This window comes from Myotis daubentonii, chromosome 2 (genome assembly GCF_963259705.1).
Source record: "Myotis daubentonii chromosome 2, mMyoDau2.1, whole genome shotgun sequence".
NCBI classification, from domain to species: Eukaryota; Metazoa; Chordata; class Mammalia; order Chiroptera; family Vespertilionidae; genus Myotis; species Myotis daubentonii.
The window spans coordinates 210,320,830-210,340,511 of record NC_081841.1 but is presented as its reverse complement, the minus strand read 5'-3'; the positions used below and the strand labels follow the sequence as shown (position 1 = coordinate 210,340,511).

The 19,682-nt window shown below is 43.3% G+C and overlaps 1 protein-coding gene across 1 annotated transcript in view; it reads left to right on the top strand.

The window, feature by feature from the left end:
- The first annotated feature begins 11,055 nt into the window (after positions 1–11,055).
- The window catches only part of MTUS1 (microtubule associated scaffold protein 1), a 133,159-nt gene continuing 124,532 nt past the window's right edge, over positions 11,056–19,682 (top strand). The window contains exon 1 of the mRNA XM_059685572.1: positions 11,056–11,207. The gene's annotated coding sequence lies outside the window, so the exon portion shown is untranslated. The remainder of the gene's footprint in view (positions 11,208–19,682) is intronic.

The window sequence follows — 19,682 nt, the reverse complement described above, 5'->3', positions numbered from 1 at the left end:
GGATAAAAAAGCTGTGGTACATTTATACCATAGAATACTACTCTGCCCTAAAGAGGAAGAAAATTTTATCCCTTTGTGACAGCATGGATGGACCTGGAGAACATTATGCTAAGTGAAATAAGCCAGTGAGAGAAAGACAAGTATCATAATTTCACTCATATGTGGAATTTAAACTGAACTACCAAGCAAAATATAGACAGACCCATAGATAGAGAGCAGGCAGACAGCTCTGGTGTGGTAGTGGTGGTGGTGGTGGTGGGGTAATGGGGTGGGATGGGGGAATTCAGCAAAAAAGAAACAAAAAGGGACAACAGTGTGGTGATTGGGGGAGGTAGGAGGAGTTGGATTGGAAGAGGGCATATAGGGGATAAATGGTAATGGGGAAAATAAAATAAAAGAAAATAATAAAATAAATAAGAGAAATATATTTGCTCTTTAATCCTGGTTCCTGGCACAAAGCTCTTGGAATTTCCAGAGCGATAGGAGTATCCTTTGTCATTCATAAGAAGCCCCTCTTGAGTATACCAGAGTTTATGTGAATAGGGGACAGAATGGGGCCCCTCGATTGACTCAGGTTGGGGCTGGCCACCAGAAGGACCAAGTGGTCAGAAGTTTGAACCTTCCAGCCTCTCTAGCACCTTGGTGGAACTTGAGGAGGAAGTCCTGGGAAACTCCAGTTTATAGCCAGTCGTCAGAAGCACAGGTAACAATCTGGACTTGCATTTGGCATCTGGAGTTGGGGCAGTCTTGAAAGACCGAGCCCTTACCTGTTGGATCTGATACTAAGGATTGCCCTGGCAGGTTTGGCTCAGTGAATAGACTGTTGGCCACAGATTGAAGGGTTCCGGGTTCGATTCCAATCAAGGGCATTCACGTAGGTTGCAGGCTTGATCCTCAGCCCAGGTTGGGGTGCGTGCAGGAGGCAACCAATCTCACATTGATGTTTCTCTCTCTGTCTCTCTCCCTCCCTTCCACGCTCTCCAAAAAAGAAAGTCAATGAAAAAATAGCTTCCAGCGAGGATTAAAAAAAAATTGAGTTAAATTGATAAGACACCCAGTCAGTGTTTGCTGAGAACTAAATTGCTTGTGTTGGAAAAAACACATTGGAGCCCTAGCCAGTTTGGTTCAGTGGATAGAGCTTAGGCCTGCAGATGAAGGGTTTTGGGTTCCATCTGGTCAAGGGCATGTACTTCAGTTGCAGACTCCTCCCTAGTCAAGGCGCGGGCAGGAGGCAACCAATCCATGTGTTTCTCTCACATCAATATTTCTGTCTTTCCCTCTTACACTCTCTAAAAATCAATGGAAAAATATCCTTGGGTGAGGATTAAAAAAAACCCAACAACACACACACATTGGAGAAGGTTAAAAACACTTTATCTGTTGAACAAATATTCAATGGAGTAAATTTAAAGATCTAATTAGTTTTATTGAATGATTCATGAATTGGGCAGCATCCCATCTAGTAAATATAAAAGTGCTTTGAGGAGCCATACAAAAGGGAAGGCTTTTAAAGGCAGAAATGGGGCCGAGACAAGAAAATGAAAAGAGTGGATTATTTCAGCAAGGTCACCTTCACCTAGGGCAGTGGTTCCCAACCTTCCTAATGCCACGACCCTTTAATACAGTTCCTCATGTTGTGGTGACTCCCAACCATAAAATTAGTTTCGTTGCTACTTCATAACTGTAATGTTGCTACTGTTATGGATCGTAATGTAAATATCTGATATCAGGATGTATTTTCATTGTTACAAATTGAACATAATTAAAGCATAGTGATTAATCACAAAAACAATATGTAATTATATATGTGTTTTCTGATGGTTTTAGGCGACCCCTGTGAAAGGGTCGTTTGACCCCCAAAGGGTTCGAGACCCACAGGTTGAGAACCGCTGCCCTAGGGGAAGGCAGAGGGTCTTCTCAGGGAGATTACCTCACTAGGGCTGACCAGGAAATTCCAGACTGATTGGTGCCAGTGGTCTTGATCCAGTATCAAGAAGGGTTCAGCAATCTGGAGAAGGCGCTATGGGTAAATTAAATGAGTCCAGAGATGAAACATAATTTTGAAAGGCATTATAGGGAGTCAGAGAAGACTTAGCTTAGGCAGCTAAATTCTCCTCATCTCAGGACCCCTTGCCTTTTATTAGTACAATTTGTCCTAAGGCGAGGTAGATATACACATCAAAGTGTCGGGTTTCTATCCACAGTCCATTGTCAGATTGGGGAATTTGCCTAAGGCTGTTCAGGTGTTTGGCCAATAGGAAGCAATAACATGTAGATTGAAATGCCCTGAGCTGTCTGGCAGCAAGCAATCATCCTTTTCAGGTTTGGGGAAATGCCTTTTAGCCATTCCCAGATGATTCAGCCCTTGCTGAAATGCTGGAATTGGCTTCTGGCAGATTGGTTTAAAATTCCACTCCTGGGAGAGGCCGGAACTACAATTAGGTTAGACATTAAATTTGGTGTGGCTTAGCACAAGTGACTCCATTTTGGACCTGTTGCCTCTTTTGGACACACCCCATCTTTCTGGATGCAAGGTTTGGACTAGTTAAATTACTATTTAAAGGGTAGCTTCCAGGGGCACACATCTTAATGGAAACCTGTTAAAGGACTCCAAGCTGTTGAAATAGGTAACACTAGGTATTTACACGAAAAGTGATGTTTATTTTTGCCTTTTAACTTTTCAGCAATGAAAATTCTGCTACAATACAGACAATTAAGAGAAATAGGATTGTTTCTTGGCACCAGAAGGTATCTGGTGGGATATGGGAAGATAATATGAGAACTTCTCTCGAGCTAGCTATCTAAATTTTTTAAAAAATTTTTATTATTTATTTATTTATTGCTGTTAATCCTCACCCAAGGATATTTTTCCATTGATTTTAGAAAGAGTGGGAGGGAGGGGGAGAGAGAAATATTGATGTGAGAGAGACATATTGACTGGTTGTCTCCTGTATGCACCCCGAACCAAGGCCAGGATCAAGCCTGCAACCAAGGTACATGCCCTTGACCAGAATCAAATCCAGGACTCTTCAGTCCACAGGCTGATACTCTATCCAAACCAGCTAGGGATATCTAAACCGGCTAGAGATAGCTATCTATTTTTTTTTATCTTACCCTATTCTATTTTTATGTATAGTTTACTGTGTACATAATATATTAGTATTTTAGTGCTATATATAATCTCTCTCTATATAAAAGCCCAATATGCAAATAGACCGAACGGCGGAACAACAGAACAACCGGTCACTATGACGTGCGCTGACCACCAGGGGGCATGGCAGCAGGTGGCAGAGTGTGGAACATGGTGGGCAGTGGAGCAGGTGAGTGGGGGCACCAGTTGCTGTCATCGGGGTGAGCCTCTGGTGGTTACTGAAAATTCTTTGCTCCCTCTCGCGCCATGGTCCCACCCAGAGCTCACACCTGCTTGCCAGCGCTGGAGCCACTGCTCGCACCCACTGCTGGCACCCGGCGCCGGTTCTGATTGCTCAGCGCCATCAGCAGGTGCGAACAGCGGCTGCCGGTCCCAATCACCCCTGAGGGCTTCTCCATTTCCCCTGCTCCTGAGGGGAGATTGGGGCAGCAGCCACCGCTCACATCTGCTGCTGGTGCTGGCCCCAATCGCTCTGCGCTGTCAGCAGGTGCGAGTGGGGCTGGCACTGTCAGTGCTTGCAAGAAGCGTTGGCAGGAGCCGGGCCGTCAGCAGACAGGGGATCAGGGGCCACAGTGGGAGGGGCTGGGCGGGGGCGTGGAGGATGGGCTGAGACCCACCCTTGTGCCCACCATTTCTTTCAAGGTGCACGAATTCGTGCACTGGGCCCCTACTTTAGAAATAAATGTTGGGCATACATATTCAATTTGTTTTATAGATAGGGAAGTATAAGTGAAGAGGTCTACTCACTTGAATAGTTCAGGTGTGAGCTGAAAGGCTGAAGTGAGGAGGATGGCAGGTGTTGGTATACTGACAGGAATGATGTTTTGGGGAAGACAAGTTTTTCAGTAGCCTCAAGTTCATAGGTCAGTGGGAAGGAATATGAGTGATATCAGTAATTCCAAACATGTTCTCATGCACAAATCATAAATGCATAAATAATAATATCTCATATTTAATCTCACAATAATTCCACGAGATCTAAAAAATGAATTTTATAAAAGGGAAACAGAGATGCAGATAGCCTGATTCAACAAAAACATATCTAGGTGTCAAAATGAAATCTTTTAACTTCAATTTGCGTCTTAAGTTTTGGCGTGATAATGGTATTTTTGGTATTTGTATTCTCCTAATTAAGATATGTTATGTAAAGATATGCAGGCAATAATTTTTTTTTCTTAGATTAAACAACAAATGACAATTAGCTGTGAGTTTCTAGAGCAGATAATCAGAATGTGAATTACTGGGGACTAACCATAATTTTGTAGCTATTGAAAAAGAGGTCGGAAGAATACGTATCTAAAATAAATCTTTGGTGTTAAATTTCTGTCCTGGGTTAGCAACCTGACTTCTCAGTGTTCTAGATACCCAAGGGTAAGGTTGTCTTACTTCTGGTAACTAATCGGGCACTGACTTGCAATGTTGGCACACTGCAATGTGATTTAAGCAAACAGTATTAGCCCTGCCCACTGTATGGAAAAAATAATGATGATAATATTTTCAGTGGCTCTTTCCTGAATTGCCAACCTATGTTTAGAAAAGTGATTATATTTTGAAGAATGCTTATGCAACAGCATGATGGCTAATTGCTACTATTCATTTAGTTAATGACTCTTCCTACATTATTATGTTTTGCAAGCATTTGCAAAGCTCAGAGCACCAGGTCCACTTGGTTGCAAACCTTTTGCAAGGGATTTGGATCTCAGAATCAAATACGGATCAGAATCTATGAATCGAGACCAAAAGCCGCAAAAGGAAAGAACCAAATGTCAATCAGTAGACCAGGCCTAGACACTGGGTACCAGTTATGATGCAGCAACACTGACCCCATTAGACGTCATGGATTTGTGCTCTGCATTCTTAGCAGGTGATCACTGATCACTTGGCAGGGCCCAAGGGCATGGGAGCAAGTTGGGAGGCTGTCCCCAGCTCTCTAAGGGCTTACATTTGGCCAAGGGAGCAAGGCCAGGGCCATAAATTGAAAGCAAATTCAAAAAGTCTAAGTAGATTATGACAGTCTCAAAGGTATGAGACTTCAAAGCCATAGACTTGTTATTGTATTTGTCACGAAGGAATAAATACTTTGAAGTTGAAAATACATCCACTTTTTAAGGGAAGACTCCATCTGATTAGAGCAAAGATTAACCAATTCCACAGTTATGACTCATTGTCAAGAGTAGATGACGCAGACCAGTGGTTTTTTTAGTCATGACATTTTGAGCACTCAAAGTAAACATTTTCTAAGTGATTGCATAACAAACTGGTGGTGCTATATTACTCTTAATTTCTTCCTAATATGAAGAGGTTAAAAGCAGAATTACAGAACTACTTGTTTGTGTATGAGCTAAAATAATTTTGGCATCATGAATGGTTCCTTCTACGGAGTCTATAAATGGAATAAGACTGTTGAAGATGCCTTTCAGGGTTTGGGAGAATGAATTTCTCAGATGCTCTCGGGTCATTTTGATAAGAGGAAGCTATATTTTCTTATTACTGCTACTGCTCTGAATTTGCAACAAGAAACTCTTTTCTTTCTTGAGATACTTTATTTAGAAATCTGCAGACTTCTACACCAGAAGACCTCTGCTGCGATAGTTACCCTTCTGGAACATTGAGAGAAGAGGCTGCTTGAGTCTCCAAGTCCACTAGAAATAAAAATGTAGGAACTCAAGAGTTATTTGTAAATAAATTAGGGCCATTGACTTCTTTTATTACTATTATTTTTTTTATTGACTTCAGAGAGGAAGGGAGAGGGAGAGAGAGATAGAAACATCAATGATGAGAGAGAATCATTGATCGGCTGCCTTGAGCCTGCAATCCAGGCTTGTGCCCCTACCAGGAATAGAACCCATAACCTTCTGGTTCGCAGGTCGATGCTCAACCACTGAGCCACACCGGCTGGGCATTTACTTCCGTCATGCTGTTTCTTGCTGTGCACTCATTGCTACAGCCAGTCAGTTTGTGCATTTGACCATGCATGACTCACCATCTTGAGATACAAGGATTAAAAATCATGTGGATATTTGTAATATACGTTTTCTCTCAATAGAAATAGGAAAACAGTCATCAGCAGTATCACAGAATTCCGGCATTCTGGGTCTTTGTCATTTCTTGCAATTAATTCTTCAGCTCGTCTCAAATGGGTGGATGACGGGAAAATTTCTGCAATGTTGTATACAGCAAGTGTGTCTTATATCTCAGTCAAGGGATTTGTGAACATGTTAGAAATTTACCATGAGCAAACTTGACTTTTAACAGCTTTTACACACCTCTAGTTATGGTCAACCCTGCATCCCAATATGCTGTTATAAGGCTTGGCTGGGTGAATACCGTCATCAGGTTGAGTTTTATTATAATATTTTTGGTTTATGTTCTAAGCCATTATGAAAAAAATCATTTAAAGTTTCTTACATATTATGAATGATATATTGTGTTTTTTTCCCCATTCCATAGTCTTGATCTGAAATATGAGTGAAAAAAACTTCTCTTTGAATTCAGTGCTAGGTAAAGCGTTGCTTCCCTTAAAGAACTCCTTCGCCCCTTTTGAAAATGGCAGTTCTGTAACTGGTTGTGGCATTTGGCAACCGAAAAGCTCAGTGGTTTAATATGTTACTCAATGGTGTGTTTACTCTTATCTGTATGTTTTTCCTTGGATTCTGTTTTAATATTTCCAAATATTTATTCTGCCTGTCCTTTAGACTTCATTTACATCCCTCTTCAGGGATGTGGTGGTTTAAATAAATAGAAACGAATAACAAATTAAAAAGGGAGATCAAGTTTGGGAATAAAATAAAATGATCCCATGGAATTCCCATGGGGTTACTTCCTCACTACTCAAATCAATGTACCAAAAATACATATTTTTTCCATTTCTGATAGAGTGTGACTGGGAAAATTAGCTGGAAGCTCTACCCCAGGGAAATACCAATGCTTATAAAATTCTAAGGAGTTAGCTAACTCATCATTTTTCACCAAAATCACAGCATGTTAGAGTTTTATGTACTAACGTCTTCCTTGTCAATAAACTAGAGAAGAAAAAGTTTGAAAGCATGTTGGGGCATTTTGCTTTTTTCTCTCCCATTAATGCATGAGAAATGTATTGTGAAATTAGTAGGGAAAGAATCTTAGTCATTTCTGATGGCAAAACAATGCTTTAAATGTTGGAATGGTACTCTTATTTACATGGTTCAAAATTTTAAAAAATACAAAATTATATTTAATGAAATGTTTCTCTTCAAACCCAGCTCTTCAGCTGTCCAGCTTCCTTCTTAAGACCAACCAATTTTATCAGTTTCTGGTATATCTTTCCAGAGATATTTTATGCTTATACAAATAAACATATGTACATATGTATGCATACAAATGTATATAATTTCTCCCTTTTTAGTAGAATGTAACATACTTGTTTTGCATTTCAAAAAGTTGTGCATATACTGTATCTTTTTTCACATAATGTATCTTGAAAATAATTTCATAATAGTACAAAGAGCATTCTCATTTTTGAAAAAGATACTTCATAATATGTAATTTTATGGCTGCTTTGTAAATCACCAGTCCTTTATTAATGAACATTTATACCTTTTTTGACCTTTTCTTATTATAAATAACTAGAGGCTCGGTGCATGAAAATTCATGCACTGGAGGGGCATCTCTCAGCCTGGCCTGCTCACAGTCCGGGAGTCCTCAGGGGCGGGAGGCAACTCGGCCATCAGGGGAAGACGACGCCCCCATCACACCTCTGCTGCTGCCACTGCCAGCAGCGCTAGCCTCAGCCGACCCTGGTTACCTGAGCCTTGGGCAGCCCTGGGTGGCTGGACAGCCACCATCCAAGACTTGCCTGCACCTCGGGCCAGCCCTGGAGGGCTGAGGGTGGCTGGAGTTCTGAGGGTGGGTCCGGCCGCACCATGTGCCTACCGTCCCCCTCCTCCCCACCTGGCTGGGCTGAAAGGACTGTGGGACTCCAGCAGGGCTGAGGGGACTGGGCGCCACCATCTTGTGGTTATGGGCACCGCCATATGTGTGATGGTGTGACAGTCAATTTGCATATTCCATTTTTATTAGATAGGATGCTGAAATGGACAAGCTTATATATACATGCCATTTCTCATGTGTGTTGTCAGAGAAATGCTTATATGTAGACTTACTGGCTCAAAAGATATGAGCATTTATAATTTTGTTAGATATTGTGAATTTCTCTTAATGGAGGTCATTTTAATTTACAAGCATATCTGCTTTGTAACTGCCCATTTCTCACACTTTTGCCAACATACTGTGGTTATCAAACTTTTTAATTTTTGCCAATCTGAGTAAGTGAAAAAATAAATTTTCAATGTAGTTTCAATTTGCAATTTTCTAATGGAGAAAATAAATTATTTTAGGACAAAGAGCTACAAAGTTATGGGGAGTTATTATCTGAGCCTTAATGTTGTTTATGAAGTCTGTAGCAGGTCAGCATTGAAGGTCAGAGATCAAGAACATGGCCACATGCCCAGAACAAAGATGGAAAGAAAAGTCAGCAGGCCCCTATTAAAGCATATTTGCCTCCACAGAGTCCCTGATGATGTCCCTAGAAGGTAACCTTTCTTTTTATGTGGATGCAATTAGAAGCTAAATTTCAGATTCCCTGATGGCCACAAAAGTTGCTTCTAATTACTTACAGATGGTGGTGTGTTTTTTTTCCTCTCTTTCTTTAATCGATCCCATGGAAAAATGAAGTAAAATAGATTCTATATTTATAGACATAACTAAGGTACACAATAGAACTGTTGGGGGACAGGGGTGGACTAAGTCATCTGGGTCACCTGAGGGTTACAAAGATTAAATGGTATGTCTAACACAAGGAGTATTCTGCTTAGGGAGGAGGCATGCTGCTAATTAGCATAATTGCCTGATGACTGACAGAGACAATGTCAGTGGTTTGTTTTTATTTTGTGTTTGGTGCTTTTGCACAGGGACAATCATTCAATGGTGTTTAATGCCATCTCCCTAAAAGTAACCACGTGCCTTTCCCTAGAGTCATGTATATGTTAGTTACATGCCTGTCTTTACAACAGGAACTTCAAAAGCACCTGAGAGTTGTCATCATGTAATGAAATAAAAAGGGAAGATTGGGAGTTAGGCCTGTAGGGTTTGCTCTTGCTCTTCACTAGCTGTGTGACCTGGAGCAAGTCACTTGACCTTTCATTTCAATTAAAAATATATTTTTTAAAATCCTCACCTGAGGACCTGTTTTTAGAGGGGAAGGGAGAGAAACATCAATAGGAGAAACACCCATTGGTCGCCTCCCGTACCCACCGCACGAGGGGGTCAAACCAGCAACCTCAGTATATGGGAAGGTATGTGCCCGGAGCAGCAACCTTTTGGTGTAAGGAGGACACCCCAATCCACTGAGCCACCCGGTCAGGGCAAGTCACTGACCTTTCTGAGCTCCCATTTCTCCAGTTGAAGAATGGAGATAACAGTCTGACCATAGGCCCCTGGTTCTTGTTGAGGGGATAATGGAACACTGTAGGCGTGAAAAGGCTTTACAACCGTAAATCGCAGCACACCTGTTAGCTGATCTAATATTGACAGTGCAGAAACTTCGTCAAACACAGTATCCTCAGATTAAGTCTCCGGAAAAGACTGCTCCTCTTTGAAAGCTTTTAGCACAAATGACCAAAACAGGTCATTGGAGAAAGATTTGGATGATTCAAGTTGTCTGACATTTAATGATCAGCAACATCCCTCGTAAGTGGTAAGCGGAAGAGCTCTGTGGGAAAGCGTTGCATTAAACATAGGCTCAGAGGAAAAATGACTAGTATTTCATGGGCCTAACAGACAGCGAGGGATGGGCTTTGTCCCATCAGCAAAGAGCAAGGCCTTAGTGCAGTGGTTCTCGACCTTGGCTGCACATTAGAATCACCTGGGAATCTTTTTAAAATCCTGATTTCTGGGCCTCATTCCGGAGGATGAGAACCACTGCCTTAGTGTGTGTGCATCGAAAAGTGGGTCGCGCCTGCTTCCCAGGTGTTCCAGTGTTCTTAGCACTTTTCCATTCGAAGATCTCACAGCTCTGGAGCTCACGTCTCTAACCTTTAGCAGGTATTTGCTAGTAAACCTCTTAGAAGTGAAGATAACGCCTGGTATTTGCTAGTAAACCTCTTAGAAGTGAAGATAATGCAGATAATACTACCGACGGGGAGTCGGACACTGAAGAAACAGTCCCCGCTGGTTCCTCGAAAACCTCTGTCCTGATAACTCCGCCAACTTCCCACGCCCTGCCACCCCCGGGTCGCTCCCCGCTGCCAGGCGCCCCCGCTGGCGGCCGTCGGAGAGCTCGCTCGGGGCACCCAGGTGCCGGGAGGGCCGCGGGAGGCAGGCCCCCGGCACTGGGGGCGGAGGAGGGCCGGTCGCCCGCGGAGCCCCGTGCGGTCGGGATGGTGACGTTCGGCCAGGTGCGCAGGCGGCCGCCGCGTCGCACGTGGCAACAGGTGCAGCGCGGTCCCGGGCGGAAGCCCTGGGCACGGGCGCGCCCGCATTTAGCCCGAGAGCGCGCGGGGCTTCGGGACCGGCCGCCGGGAGCGCGAGAGGAGGGAGCCCGCGGGCGAGCGGAGCCCAGAGCCCGGGCCCGGCCGAGGTACCGCCTGGCGCGTCTCCCAAGCTTCCCGGGGCGCCGCCCGGCCTCGGTCGCCAGCGGCGGGGCGCGGGCCGGGGCGGACTGGAGGGGGCGGCGGCCGGCGCGGGGGCAGAGGCGGCCTCTATTTACAAGTTTCCCGAACTCCCCGCCCTCGCTCCGCCCCGCGGCGCCCCGAGAGGCGGGGGTACGGGGGGCGGGGCGGGAGGCTGGGGCGCCTCTGGGACTCCGGGATCCCTCCCCGCAGCAGCCACCGCCGCCGGCGCGCGGGTGGGGGTGGGGCCGACCCGCGTGTCCCCAGGTGCCCGATTGCACCGGGGGGTGGAGGGGGGGGACCTGCAGCGCCTTCCGAGGGTGCAAAGGGCGCTGGGGCTGGGAATGCAGCTCTCCCGCCTCCCGCGTCTGGCTCCCCGGAGGGCGCGGGGTTGGATCCGAGGCGCAGAGGTAAGTGCGGAGTTGGGTCGATTCCGCCCCGCCTGTCATCGGTGGGGATCGCGGGCGACGGCGGGGGGAGGACGTGGCGAGCGCCCCCGTCCTCGGGTGGCGGGGCTCGCCTTGGGGGCGGGGGCGGCTATTCTAGGGGCTCGGACGCCAAAGTTGGGGGAGAAGTGGGGAGGCAGCGCCGGCCGAGCGGAGGCTGCAGAGAGCAGGTCTCACGTGGGCACCGCGCAGCTGGTGCGGAAGGGACGGATGCGGACCTCGCCGCTGTCACCTTGAAAGTGACCGAAGGGCTCACTGTAGACTCCGTTCCCTGTAGACCGACAAGCTGTACCCTCGGCCGGAAGCCGCCCACCAGACACTAGACCCGCCAGGGCCCTGCAGCCCAGCCCTCTCGCTGGGCGGTTGGCTTGGGCCCATTCTGGGTATAAGTAATCGGGGTTGAAAATGGCATTAATGGGGTTGGGCAGCTCCCCACGGCCGCTCGCCCCGCGGTACTACTTTCTGCGGGTCCCTGTGCTTCTCTGGCTCTCAGGCCACCAGGTCGGACTCCTCTAGAATGATTAGTGGATGTGTGTGTGTTTGCTTGCCTTCAAACTCTTTTTGTCTTTTCACGACGTACTCTTTTTCTATTAAGTTAGTTGTTGTTTTTTGACTCGGATTAATTTATTTTGGGGTAAACATGGGGAGATGAATCCTTCATGTAGCCTGCATAGAGTTTCACATACTTTGTTAATACTGCTTCAGTAGTCAGTGGGCTAATAAAGGAAATCCCAGTGTGTTGTGTTTTGTTTGAATAAAATCAAAGTCTTAGGCAAAACGGGGAGGGGTGCCCGCAGATGAAAGCTGGGATGAAAGCCTTCATGTTTTGCCAGGTAATGGGGATTCAGTCACCATCACGCTAAGTCCTCCTCAGGCCTGGGCTGGCGCGTGGGCTGGAGGGGTTAGTCTCCCTCCCTACCACCACTCCTAGGTGGGTGGGGTGGTGTGGGGAAGAAACCAGAGGTTCTGCCTGCTGGGAGCCTGGGACTTCCTTAAGGAGGGTAGATACACCCAGATAACAGTGTTTGGTTAACACTACAAGGAATCACATAGTTGGAATTGCAGTTCTGTAGACAGACTTCTTTTTCAGGGATAATTAGGGCAGGAAATGATGGGCAATTTAAACAGGAACAATGATGCCCTATTTGTATCGTGCATTACAATGTGCTTTCATAATTTTTTTCTTAGGTACAATACTCCATAGGAAAGTTCTACAAAGAAATGATTAAAAACTACTTATCCTTAAGAAAAACAAAAACACGAGGAGAGGAATTTAGTTTGAAATAATGTATAGTTATACATTAAACTCACACCAACTTTTTCACCTATTCTTTTAAAAATCTGCTTAGCGTGGAGCAAACAGTGCTTGCACACGACCTGCACCTTTTAATTATACATCAGTAATTGAAGGTTACAATTTTGAGTATTTCATAGGATTCTAAAATTATAGCTAGATTTCTTTGGGTATTTCTTGGAAACAATACTGCAGTTACTTGATGTAAGCATTTCAAAAGCATGTCCCTCACTGGCCCTATTTTGTTGGTCTTGTTTGTTATGATTTCAAAAGTAATGCATGCTTGCTGTATAAAAATTGGTAGATTCAGAAAAAGTGTAAGAGTTAAATAATCCGCCCTGGCCCGTGTGGCTCAGTTGGGTGGGCATAGTCCTGTGCACTGTAAGGTTACAGGTTCCATTCTGGATCAGAGCACATGCTGGGGTTTCTGGTTCGATCCCCAGTAGGGGGCATGCAGGATGTTTTGCTCTCGCATCCATCTTTCTCTCTCGCTCTTTCTAAAAAATAAAAATAAAAAAGGAGTTAAATAATCATATCATCCAAAGATAATCACAATACAATAAAGATATTTTTTACAGTGATGGCATAAATATACTGTTGCATGCTGATTTTTTTTTTTTACTTGCTTAACACATGAAAAGATTCTGATGTTTTCATAGTTCTTCAAGAATATTATCTTAGTGACTACATAATATTATGTAGAAATAACAGTTTACTTAACCATTTCCTTATAGCTGAACTTTTAATTTATTTCCTATGATTAAATATATACTGATGCAACCAATATTCTTTATGAAACTTGATCTACAGAGCATAGTTCCTTAGATGGAGTCCTCCAAACACAGTTGATGATTCACCAATCTCTTTATTATTTATTTATTTATCTATTATTATTTATTTTTTATTGTCTAAAGTTTTACATATGTCTCCTTTCCCCCCAATTGACCACCCCCCTAGCCATTCCCACCCCGGGCAAGCGCCCACCACCCCAGTGTCTGTGTCCATTGGCTATGCTAATATGCATGCATACAGGTCCTTTGGTTGCTCTCTAACCGCCCCCCTCCCCACCATTTGTGTCTCACAAATCTCTTTATACAGATTGATTATTTGCTTTCCAAAAAAAATGTTATACCAAAGTGTGTTCCCACTGGCACTCTATGAGACTACCTGTGTTACTATATTCTTGTTAATACAGGGGAAGCATCCTTAAAAGGAAAAATAATTCTTGATAGCTTTATAGGTGAACAGTGCTATCTCCATATTTAAATTTCCATGTCTTTGATTGCAAATAATGTTGGAAAGCAAAACATCCAGTAATTTTTCATTTTTCTTCCCTTTAAGTTGAATGTAGTGCCATTTTTTTTTCTCTCCTGGGACATTAGCATTTTTCTATCAATTTATAAGAGCCTTTTATGTCTTGATAATAATTTTTTGCCTTCATATTGCAGCTATTTTTTCCCAGTTTTGACTTAGCACATATTTGGAGTGGTTTTGACTTGTAGAAGTTCTATACTTTAATGTAGCCAAATTTGTTGACTTTCTCAAAACAAAATTTTTAACACTCTTGAATCATAGTTTAAGAGCTATGTATGGCAGTGACAGAAGATGACTTTCAAAAGAACCCTCTCCCCCCAATTCTGGTTTAGATTCTTATCAAATCCATTGTCAGAACCTGCATGTCCTGGAGTAGAGACTGCTGCAAAACAGATTGTGTTTGTTGATGAGAAATAGTGTGCATGGTATATACCGTTAGGGATAGCATTCTTGCAGATCAGAACAGAAACGTTTTAAATTCCAGGGAATGAAAGTCTCTCAGACCTGTTGTTCTGTGGTTATGTAAACCAGGCTCACAATCCATTTATTTTCAGTAGTTCATCTCTAGTATTACTGTTTTGCCAGAATCCTTTTTATACCCGTTATTGTACTTTTGCGTTATTGACACGAGTCTCTCTTGCTGTCTAGTCGGGTGTATATGTAGTTCATAAGTTTTCCCAGATTGATTTCGAATACTACTCCTAGGTTAATCTACTTACTTAAAGAGGAGAAAATGTGTTTTAGATTTCCCAAATGTGAGTTACCTTTCCATAGTGTGGAAGCTTCAGTATACCCTGAGGACTTGTGAGTGGTCCCCGTCAGAGCCCAGGCCCTTTCACTCTCCATCTTTTAGAGCCTTAGAATAAGCCAGGGGACCAATAAGAGCCCGGAGGATGAGGTCAGTGTGTGGTTAGGGTGTTCGGGGACACTTAGAAATGGGCCCAGATTCTGTTGAGGCCACGTGGGTGACCACCACACTTAGCAGGCCGGTCCGTGGGCAGTGGTGGCTTGTGGCCTGCAGAGGAGTGACTGACTGAGGATGGGTGACCCATTCTGTTTGTGCTTTTTTTTAGAAAGAAAAAAGAGGGACTAGATGATATAGTCTGACCTTAGCCAGCCTGACACGTGGTTGAGAAAAGCCTGCTTTGACCAGGCTTCTTTGCCCTTGGCCTAGGGCCGTTCAGTATAACCAGGAACTGAGTTTGACTGTCAGCTACTGCTTCTAAAAATGTATTTCTAAACCAACTTTTACAAAACACTGCCCTGATGATAGTTATTTTTTTAAATGACCTCCATCTTCTCTGAAATCAGCAGTTCTTACTTTCATGTGGGCAGTTATCCATGCATGGCTTTTCCTTGTTCACTTGGCTCACGATGAAATGGATTTTTCGCCTTGGGGATGACAGACTTGGGGGCTACTCCTTACTCTGCAGATAGATAACAATAAGACGTCGCTTTCACACACTGTAACCTAAGTTGCTATTTGTGATTGCTCTGATGGCTGACTTTTATGCAATCAAGGAAGAAATGTTGAGCAAATTTACAGTGTAAACCAAATTCAATCTAGAGGAACTTTACGTAAGCAAATAGCTTGAAGCAGTTCACAAGTACATATTTGCATATAAATCTTTGATTCCAAACACCTGACTTTTAGTACATTATAGCTAGTAACTTTTTCTTGGCCTTCAGTTTAAGCTCCATCCTGAAGAGAAATAAAAATGTATTTACTTACAGATAAACTATTTTTAAGTCTTGTTAGTAGACCCAGATCAAAATCGATGAATGTTCTTGTGTGCCCATTACGTATAAGAGTAAAAGAAAGAAAACTCACACATTCTCCCTTACTTGCACCTGGAGATTTCATTTTATTTTGACTCTGTAAAACTAAGAGTTTTAAAGTTGCTTCAGGCCCGGCTGGTGTGGCTCAGTGGTTGAGCATTGACCTATGAACCAAGAGGTCACAGTTCAATTCCCGGTCAGGGCATATGCCCGGTTGCAGGCTCAAGCCCCAGTAGGGGGCATGCAGGAGGCAGCCAATCAATGATTTTCCCTCATCATTGATGTTTCTATCTCTTTCTCCCTCTCCCTTCCATTCTGAAATCAATAAAAACATAGTTTTAAAAAAATGAAGTCGCTTCAAGTTTCTCTTGAGGAAATGTGCACTTTTTAGCAGGTTGAATAGATTCCTTTTGAGCAGTGAGAGAAGATGGGCAAGTGCAGGTTATAAGATTCTCAAACTAGCTGGAAAGGGTGAAGAGTCACAAGGAAATGACTTCCAGGTAACGTGATTTTGTCTGAATATTGTGCTAATTTCATGTTTTAGTAGGAGTTGGGCTGAGCCGAAGTGTGGGCCTAGCCAGTCCCCCACTGTGTACCCACAGCAAGATGGGGGACGGGGGTGGGGGAGAAAACAGACTGGCCCAGCCAGCGTGGTTCAGTGGTTGAGCATCAACCTATGAACCAGGAGGTCATGGTTCAATTCCCAGTCGGGGCACATGCCAGGGTTGCAGGCTCAATCCCTAGTAGAGAGAGTGCAGGAGGCAGCTGATCAATGATTCTCTCTCATCATAGATTTCTCTCTCTTTCTCTCTCTCTGTCTCTCCCTCCTTCTCTCCCTCCCTCTCCTTCTCCCTTCCTCTCTGAATTCAATAAGAATATATTGAAAATAGAAAAAGAAAAAAGAAAACAGACTGGGAGCACATCAGTCTTCCAGGGAAGGTGCCCTGGAAGGAGGGGTTTAAAGCCATCAAATTCCTTATCATTTCCTTTGAAGACTTTACAGTATTTGTTGTACCTTGTCAGCTTATATTTAAGCTCAATGCAAAGAAAAGAAAATTAGTGTTAAAGTTTGAGGGCCAATCAGTCATAGTTACTCTGATCCCCTACAATTAACTAAAACATTGTAGGACGTTTTATGTCCTGAATTGTCATCGAGAAAAGGAATTTCCCCTGGGAGAGACACACTTATCGGAGGAGCAGGAAGAGAGGTAGAAAAATACATTCCTTTGTCAATAAACATGTAGCCTAAAGAATGGGTATGCCAGTGTTCACTGGGTCTGGACTGTCGGGTTAGCTGGCTTCTATACTTTTTCTGGAGTGGAAACTTGGTAATATTTAACTCCGGCATTGTTTACTTACAGGCCGGTTCTGAAGGAAAAGTCAATATTTCTTCACCTTATTTCAGATAAGCAGTTCCTAACCTATGGTGTGTTTACAGCCTTCAGTGACAGAGGAGAAGTTGTCTCTCCTGTTTATCTCGTAGATTGTTTTGATGATTGTTAACAATGATATCAAGTTGCAGCTGCATGGCCTTTTAAAACCTAGGTCACTTGGTTAGCTTCTGGAATAAAAATAAAAGCCAGTATAGCTATAAGTACTATCTAATTGCCTAAGAGATGACATTCCAACATGGATTCCCCTGCCCACCCCCACATCCTGTGTCAAGTTGTTTGAGTTGTTTTTACTAGAAGAACTACTGGTGAAGTCACCTTGCACTATAAAGTCTATATTTTATTATACAGTAACCCACTGCGCCGTAGTTATCTCATTCTTAGGCAAATTAGTGAACTGAATCATATTTGCACATTTCTGCTGCGCTAACCCAATAGTCTATAATACCACAGAGGATTGTGGAAGTCCTACTCATTGGAGAGAGAGTAAGAAAGATTGGAGAAGTAGGAATGGGTTACAGAAGGTACATTTTCTACTACGAAAAAGGCACTTGTTTTATCAGATATTCAACCTAGACCATTTATGTAGAACCACGTATGTATAGGGGATAGTTAAGATTATGTGTTTTTGTTTTTTTAAAAGAAAACTCTTTTTAAAAAAAATACATTTTTATTGATTTCAGAGAGGAAGGCTAGTAGAGGGAGAGACAGAAACATCAATGATAGAATCACTGATCAGCCGCCTTCTGCACACCCTGTACTGGGGATTGAGCCCACAACCCAGGCATGTGACCTTGACCGGAATCGAACTTGGGACCCTTCTGAGCCAAACTGGCTAGGGCATGTTTTTATCTTAAATAGTAAATAAAAGGCTTGAGTAAAATTTCTTGCTCTTAGAATCTTTTTTTAAAAAATATATTTTATTGATTTTTTACAGAGCAGAAGGGAGAGGGATAGAGAGTTAGAAACATCAATGAGAGAGAAACATTGATCACATGCCTCCTGCACACCCCCTACTGGGGATGTGCCCGCAGCCAAGGTACATGCCCTTGACCGGAATCGAACTTGGGACCCTTGAGTCCGCAGGCCAACGCTCTATCCGCTGAGCCAAACCGGTTAGGGCCTTGCTCTTAGAACCTTAAGTTTGATTTTTGTATTGAGCGCTTTCTATGGGCCAAACACTGCAAGGCAGAAGTGCTGAATCTGGAAAAAATTGGCCCTGGTTCTCAGGGGAGTCTGTCAGAGAAGCCTCAACCGCTGTGAAAAGTGCAGTTTTGGACATTTTCGTAAGTGTTCATAGTTGCTAGGAATATTCTCCCCAGCCGTTAACACTGTGCCATGCACTGGGGGTTCTGCTCCCTGGACTGAATTCTCGCAAACCTAAGGCTGTTCTGACAATTCTGGTTCTGTAAAGACTCGTGATCTTGGATCACGTTTCCTTCTCACGGTAAGAGCTGAGAGGCGCTGCAGTCTGTGGTTGCACCTACCTTCTCTGGAGAAGCTTTTTAGTGACTTTTCCCCCCAATATCTTTTTGTTACATCTTGTATGTGTATTGAGAGGAGAGTCTAAACCTTATGATACTGCATACATTTGCACTTTTAGAATTATTTGTACCAGATGTAGCCTGGAATAAATCATCGAAAGCTCCTAAGGCATGGAGTTTGAAATTCTTGCTCCAGTTAGTCACAGCTCCTAGAAGGTCTTTTAAGCCAGAGATATCAGTGTCCTTCTTGCTTCCCTTGACCTTGTCTTCTTTGTCCTTCTTGTCCTCTCCTCATGCCGGCCCCCTCATCCACTGATACACGCAGCAAGCCGAGAGCGAGACAGCTCAGCCTGTGAAATCGGTGCCATTAGTGGTTAGGCTAACGTCGAGCTGGAAGGTGGGAGGTTCCCATTCCTTCTGAGTGATAATTCTGTTTTTAATAAAGTACCTGGCATGCCTGTACACATATACTTGTGCAGAATTAAGTCTGCTTGTGAGAATTTGTGACATTTCCACTTGTACTGTCAGTCACAGGTTGACAGCTGCTCGTGAATGGAGACTGGGGCTGTTCCTTGTTTGGAGAAATATGTATTTACAATTTAAAGAGGAATTCAGATGGGTTTTCAGTCTGGGATTGCTCTTTCTCTTGTTACATTAATAAGATGTGTGTTTCAGAGTAGTTTTGCATTTCTGGAAAACTTTTTGATGGTTCACCAGAATTGCTGGTTATTGAATTTGATTCAGGACTCCCAAGTATGGAATGTTTTGGTTTAATGCTTAAAAACTTCTGATGTTGCTCTATGGAGATATTCATGACAACTAGGCAGAGGGATTTACTAATTAATTTTTATTCCCAGATAAGAGCGAATCTAGTCAATGAAAAGGGAATGGAGATAGGAAAAAGCCTGTCTTCTCTTTTCTATACAAAACTTTAAATGATTTTATATTGCACATATGACTATTATGGTAGAAAATGTTGGTTATGTCTTGCTACACTAAATATTTAAAATTTATAGCTTTGTAGGTACATAGTCAAATGAAAATTATTTTCTACTTATATTGTATAAATAGAAGCCTACTGGGCAGAGTATTATTTTTCCCCCTCTCCTTCCTCCTGTTTGTTTTTTTTTTAAATAATATATTTTTATTGATTTCAGAGAGGAAGGGAGAGAGAGAT